We start from the raw sequence: 7415 nt of genomic DNA on the forward strand, positions 1-7415 counted from the left end.
GTTTTGTAGGGAGAGGATTTCACCACATTGCCCAGGCTGATCTTGAACTTCTGGGCTCAAGGGAACCACCCACCTAGGCCTCTCAAAGTGGTGGGACTACAGGCGTGAGCCACCACACTCAGCTGTTTTCTTTTTTTCTTTTTCTTTTTTTTGAGATGGAGTCTCACTCTGTCACCAGGCTGGAGTGCAGTGGCATGATCTTGGCTCACTGCAACCTCCGCCTCCACGGTTCAGGTGATTCTCCTGCCTCAGCCTGCCTGAGCTGGGACTACAGGTGCACGCCACCATGCCCAGCTAATTTTTGTATTTTTTTTTTTTTTTTTTTTTGAGACGGAGTCTTGCTTTGTCGCCCAGGCTGGAGTGCAGTGGCCGGATCTCAGCTCACTGCAAGCTCCGCCTCCCGGGTTTACGCCATTCTCCTGCCTCAGCCTCCCGAGTAGCTGGGACTACAGGCGCCCACCACCTCGCCCAGCTATTTTTTTGTATTTTTTTAGTAGAGACGGGGTTTCACCATATTAGCCAGGATGGTCTCGATCTCCTGACCTCGTGATCCGCCCGTCTCGGCCTCCCAAAGTGCTGGGATTACAGGCTTGAGCCACCGCGCCTGGCCAATTTTTGTATTTTTAATAGAGATGGGTTTTCACCATGTTGGCCAGGCTTGTCTTGAACTTCTGACCTCAGGTGATCCTCCCACCTCGGCCTCCCAAAGGGCTGGGATTATAGGCGTGAGCCACTGCGCCCGACTCCAGCTGTTTTCTTAATTACATTTTTGAATTGTTCCATAATTGGACCTGGTGCGGTGGCTCAGGTCTATAATCCCAGCACGTTGGGAGACTGAGGTGGGCGGATCACCTGAGGTCAGGAGTTTGAGACCAGCCTGGTCAATATGATGAAATCCCATCTCTACTAAAAATACAAAATATAAAAATTACCCGTGCTTGGTGGTGGGTGCCTGTAATCCCAGCTACCTGGGAGGCTGAGGCAGGAGAATCTGTACTCCAGCCTGGGCAACAAGAGCAAAACTCTTTAAAAAATAAATAAATAAATAAATAATAAGAAAACCCTCAACTGGTTTTGGTGAGTTGATCTTGTGTTCTGAAACTTTGCTGAATTTGCTTATTAGCTCTAGTAATTTTTGTATGTGTGTTATTTGGGATTTTCTATATTTATAGAGATAGTTTTGTTTCTTCTTTCCCAATTTGGTGCCTCTTATTGCTTTTTCTTACCTAAAGGCTTTGGCTACAACTTCTAGTAAGATGTTGACTAGCAGTGGTAAAAGTGAACCTCTGTGTCTTGTTCCTGATCTTAGGGGGCGTATGATGATAACTATGGGTTTTTCGCAAATGCCTTTTATTTTACTTATTTATTTTTTTCTTTTGAGACGGAGTTTCGCTCCTGTTGCCCAGGCTGGAGTGCAATGGCACCATCTCGGCTCACCGCAACCTCTGCCTCCTGGGTTCAGGCGATTCTCCTACCTCAGCCTCCCAAGTAGCTTGGATTACAGGCATGTGCCACCACACCTGGCTAATTTTGTATTTTTAGTAGATACATGGTTTCTCATGTTGGTCAGGCTGGTCTCAAACTCCCGACCTCAGGTGATCCACCCACCTCGGCCTTCCAAAGTGCTGGGATTATAGGCACAAATCACCACGCCCAGCCTAATTTCTGTTCTTTTTCTTTCTTTCTTTCTTTTTTTTGAGATGGAGTTTCACTTTTGTTGCCCAGGCTGGAGTACAATGGCACCATCTCGGCTCACCACAACCTCCGCCTCCTGGGTTCAGGCGATTCTTCTACCTGGGCCTCCCAAGTAGCTTGGATTACAGGCATGTGCCATCGTGTCCAGCTAGTTTTGTATTTTTATTAGAGTCGGTGTTTCTCCATGTTGGTCAGGCTGGTCTCGAACTCCTGACCTCTGGTGATCCACCGGCCTTGGGCTCCCAAAGTATTGGGATTACAGGCGTGAGCCACCGCACCCGGCCTAATTTCTTTTCTTTTAAGCCACCTAGTTTGTGGGACTTTGTTACAGCAGCTCTAGAAAGCTAATGCAAGCACCTCCTATGTGCTAGACACTGCACCAAACACTGGAGACTTTAGTGGTAAAGAAGATGGCTAAGACTCTAGTCCTTAAGAGTGCTCAGGCCGGGCGCAGTGGCTCACACCTGTAATCCCAGCACTCTGGGAGGCTGAGGCGGGTGGATCACGAGGTCAGGAGATTGAGACCATCCTGCCTAACACGGTGAAACCCCGTCTCTACTAAAAAAAATACAAAAAATTAGCCGGGCGTGGTGGCGGGCGCCTGTAGTTCCAGCTAATGGGGAGGCTGAGGCAGGAGAATGGCATGAACTCGGGAGGCGGAGCTTGCAGTGAGCCGAGATCGCACCACTGCACTCCAGCCTGGGCGACAGAGCGAGACTCCATCTCAAAAAAAAAAAAAAAAAAGACAAAGAGTGCTCAGTCCAATGAGAGAGGCAGACTTGTCTTTCGCTGTCTTTGCTATGAAAAGAATTCTGCTTTTCCCAGACGCTGCCTGGACAGATCTTAGCTCGGCATTTAAGGCCCATCCTGACCACCCTTCCAGCCTCTCCACTTTCACATTCCTCTAACCACTGTTTGCAGTTAACGTTTTGGAAACGATGAACTCTTTCTGGTTCACCAAACAGGCAACGTTGTTCTGTGCCTCCTCTGACTCACAATGAGCCAGTCACTTGTCTGTCTCCCCTCTAGACTGCAAGGATAGGTCTTATGGATTTTTATTTTTTTTTTTTGAGACGGAATCTTGTTGTCACCCTGGCTGGAGTGCAGTGGTGTGATCTCAGCTCACTGCAACCTCTGCCTTGCAGGCTCAAGTGATTCTTGTGCCCCAGCCTCCTGAGTAGCTGGGATTACAGGCGCACACCACCATGCCCGGCTAATTTTTTGCATTTTTAGTAGAGATGGGGTTTCACCATCTTGGCTAGGCTGGTCTTGAACTCTTGACCTCAAGTGATCTGCCCACCTCAGTCTCCCAAAGTGCTGGGATTACAGACGTCAGCCACCGCGCCCAGCCAGGTCTTATGAATTTTTAAAATCACTCATATTGCTTACCAAACTGCCTGGCACAAAGTGTTCAAAGGCTGTTGAAGAAAATGAGATTAAAACAAATCTAAAATGAGCACAAGAAATCTTTTTGAGGTCACGGTAATGTTCTAAAATTGGATAGTGGTGGTGGTTGCACAACAGTTTAAATTTACTAAACGTTATTGATGTCTATGTATAAAAAGAGGTGAATTTTATACTATGTAAATCACACCTTAATAAAGCTGTTAAACAAAGTCAAGCCTAGGCCGGGCATGGTGGCTCATGCCTGTAATCTCAGCAGTTTGGGAGGTTGAGGCAGGCGAAACCCCCCTGGGCTGAAACGATCCTCTCACCTCTGCCTCCTGAGTAGCTGGGACCACAGGTAAGTGCCACCACACTTGCCTACTTTTAAAATTTTTTGTAGAGATCCCTCTGTTGCCCAGGCTGGTCTTGAACCCCTTGGCTCAAGTAGTCCTCTAACCTCAGCCTCTCAAAGTGCTGGGATTACGGGCATGAGCCACCACATCTGGCTGTGATACCCATATTTTTACCGTACCCTTTCCATTTTTAGTTATGTTTAGATACACAAATATTTAGCATTACATTACACTTGCCTGCAGTACTCAGGACAGCAACAAGCTGTGCTAGTTTGTAGCCTAGAAGCAATAGGCTATACAGTACAGCACAGGTCTGCAGTAGGTTACACCATTCAGGTTTGTGATGTTTGCACAATGAAGGAATTGCCTCACAGCACATATCTCAGAACACGACTGTATCTGAGGGTTCCACATCTGTGGATTCAACCAACTGAGGATGGAAAATATTTTGGAGAAAAAAAAATAAAAAGAAACAATACAAGGCAGGGCATGGCAGCTCACATCTGTAATTCCAGCACTTTGGGAGACTGAGGCAGGAGGATCACTTGAGCCCAGGAGGTCCAGGCTGCAATGAGCCATAATCACACCACTGCACACTCCAAGCTGGACAACAGAACAAGACCTTGTTTCAAAATAAAAATAAAAAGAAGGAAAAAAAGAAAATTCATAGAATGAACATTTAAATTCGCTTTTCCATATACTGTTTTTAATATACACAAGTTTCCATATACACCAGTTTTTAAAATGTACAAAGAATGAAGACGAGTTTCTTGCTTCTCCGGCTCCTCCCCGTGGTCACACCGTGAACTACAATAGCTACCTAGGGCTGGCTCCAGACACCCGCTGCTAAGCGTGAGGCGAGGGACCCAGGTTAATTAATGCCTTTGGCGAGATGATAAATGCAGCCAACCAGCCTAGCCCTTTCAGTACCTATCACTTTTGGGGACTTCAGAATACAGAATACAAACAGTCCTCAGAATTTTTTTTTTTTTTTTTTTTGAGACGGAGTCTCACTCTGCCGCCCAGGCTGGAGTGCAGTGGCCGGATCTCAGCTCACTGCAAGCTCCGCCTCCCGGGTTCACGCCATTCTCCTGCCTCAGCCTCCCGAGTAGCTGGGACTACAGGCGCCGCCACCTCGCCCGGCTAGTTTTTTGTATTTTTTAAAGTAGAGACGGGGTTTCACCGTGTCAGCCAGGATGGTCTCGATCTCCTGACCTCGTGATCCGCCCGTCTCGGCCTCCCAAAGTGCTAGGATTACAGGCTTGAGCCACCGCGCCCGGCCAGTCCTCAGAATTAAGTTAGACCCGGATGTTCCTCGAAGTGAATTGGGAAGAGGTCACCAACAAAGTCACCTCCCTCTGATTATCATCTCTCACAACCGTCCCAAATCTCATCCTTCAAAGTCCAGCCACACCCAGATCCCTCTACCCATGCTGACGCCACCCCGGATGGGGTATAGAGCCTGTGACTCAGAACAGGCCAATCAGTGCTGACGTTCCCTGGCTAAGTGATTGGTTCAAGGGTGGGCATGTGACTAAACCTGTCCCATCACAGTGAGCCCTGGGATTTTTCCTGAGAATGCTGGGAAAAAGGCTGTCAAATGTCCTGGAAGGAGACAGCTCCAGAAGCTGTCGGCCACCATCTAATGATTTGTCTGTAAATGGACGCAACACCGAGGAAGAATCACCAAGGATGGGGAGATAAAATAGGAGCCTGGGCCGGGCGCGGTGGCTCACGCCTGTAATCCCAGCACTTTGGGAGGCCTGGGCAGGTAGATCACGAGGTCAGGAGTTCAAGACCAGCCTGGCCAACATAGTGAAACTCCATCTCTACTAAAAATACAAAAATTAGCCGGGTATGGTGGTGCACACCTGTAGTCCCAGCTACTTGGGAGGCTGAGGCAGGAGACTCACTTGAACCCGGGAGTCAGAGGTTGTGCTAAGCCGAGATCACACACTGCACTCCAGCCTGGGCAACAAAGCGAGACTCCGTCTCAAAGAAAAAGAAAAAAGAAAAAAAAAAGAAAAAAAAAAAAAAAGCCGGGCGCAGTGGCTCACGCCTGTAATCCTAGCACTTTGGGAGGCCAAGGCAGGCGGATCACGAGGTCCGGAGATCGAGACCATCCTGGCTAACACAGCGAAACCCCGTCTCTACTAAAAATACAAAAAATTAGCGGGGCGAGGTGGCGGGCGCCTGTAGTCCCAGCTACTTGGGAGGCTGAGGCGGGAGAATGGCGGGAACCCGGAAGGCGGAGCTTGTAGTGAACGGAGATCGCACCACTACACTCCAACCTGCGAAACAGAAGGAGACTCCGCCTTAAAAAAAAAAAAAAAAAAAAGGGAGCCTGGTCTCGTTATTTGATCTCTGGATCAATACTTGCCAGAACTGAATCCAGAACTATTTGGTTTTGTGAAAAAAAGTTCCCCTCCTCCTCTCCTCACTCCATCCTTCTTCCTCTCCTTCTTCTCCACTTCTTCCTTCTCCTCCTCCACTGCCTCCTCCTCCTCCTTCTCCTCCTCCTCCTCCTCCTCCTTTCACCTTTCTCCTTTCTCTTTTCCTTTCCCCTTTTTGACTTAAGGCAGTTTGTGTTGATTCTTATTCTTATCCTGCAATTGAAGGAGGCCACCAGAGTGTCAGATGGCATGTGCTTCCAGAAGAACAGGCACTTGATTGGAAGGAGAGATGGATCAAGAAGGCAGGACTGCATGGAACAGTAGGAATTTGTATTTTGATTTGAAGGCAGGTAGATTTTTTTTTCTTAGACAGAATCTCGTTCTGTCACCCAGGCTGGAGTGCACTGGGCCATCTCGGCTCACTGCAATCTCCGCCTCCTGGGTTCAAGCAATTCTGCTGCCTCAGCCTCCCAAATAGCTGGGATTACAGGTGCCCGCCACCACGCCCGGCTCACTTCTGTATTTTTTTTTTTTTTTCTTTTAGTAGAGACGTGGTTTTGCCATGTTGGCCAGGCTAGTCTGGAACTCCTGACCTCAGGTGATCCATCCACCTCTGCCTCCCAAAGTGTTGGGATTACAGGCGTGAGCCACCGCGCCTGGCCTGAAGACAGGTAGATTTAAACAGGTGGAATGAACTGGCCAGTATATCATATAGGAAATAAAAGCAAAAGATGGATTTCTCCATTTCAGATTTTTTCTTCAATTTCCTATAATGAAAAATTTCAAACACAAAGGTCAGAAGAACAGTTCAATAAACATTCACTTTCCCACCTCCTAGATTAAATGGTCATTAGCATTATTTACTTACCTTTTTGGTGAAACCACTTCAAAATAAGTTGCAGACATCATGACTGGAGGGAAAGCTTTCCCGGCTGGACTGCAAATACCTCCTCCAACCTCAAGATCTGATTTGGGCTCTGAATTTAGATGGGACTCCTGCAGGATCTGTGGTATGGTGTTAAACCAGCCCAAGAATGCCCCTTGGCCTACTGCTCTTGACTTTCAGGGTTAGTGGTGGTATAACTAGTAGCTTATGGAGTGTAGTTCTACTGAAGAATGAGAGCCAGCCACTTACCTTTACAGAGCTGCTTGGCAAGCAGGGGATTTAAGCTGAGTGACCCCAGACACATTGGCTTCCCGTTGCTGATATTACCAACTAGAGCGTGTTCCATAGGCAGTGATTAAGGATGTCTAAAGCTGTGTCTTGAGGGTCCAAGTTTTTTTTTGTTTTTTGTTTTTTGTTTTTTGAGACAGGGTCTCCCTCTGTCGCCCAGGCTGGAGAGCAGTGTCGTGATCTCAACTCACTGCAACTTTTGTGTCCTGGGTTCAAGCAATTCTCCTGCCTCAGCCTCCCAAGTAGCTGGGATTACAGGCATACACCACTATGCCCAGCTAAATTTTTGTTTTGTTTTCTTTTTTTTGGGATGGAGTCTCACTGTGTCGCCCAGGCTGGCATGCAGTGGCATGATCTCAGCTCACTGCAACCTCTGCCTCCCAGGTTCAAGCGATTCTCCTGCCTTGGCCTCCC

The sequence above is a fragment of the Macaca nemestrina genome, chromosome 17, assembly GCF_043159975.1.
Source record: "Macaca nemestrina isolate mMacNem1 chromosome 17, mMacNem.hap1, whole genome shotgun sequence".
NCBI lineage: Eukaryota > Metazoa > Chordata > Mammalia > Primates > Cercopithecidae > Macaca > Macaca nemestrina.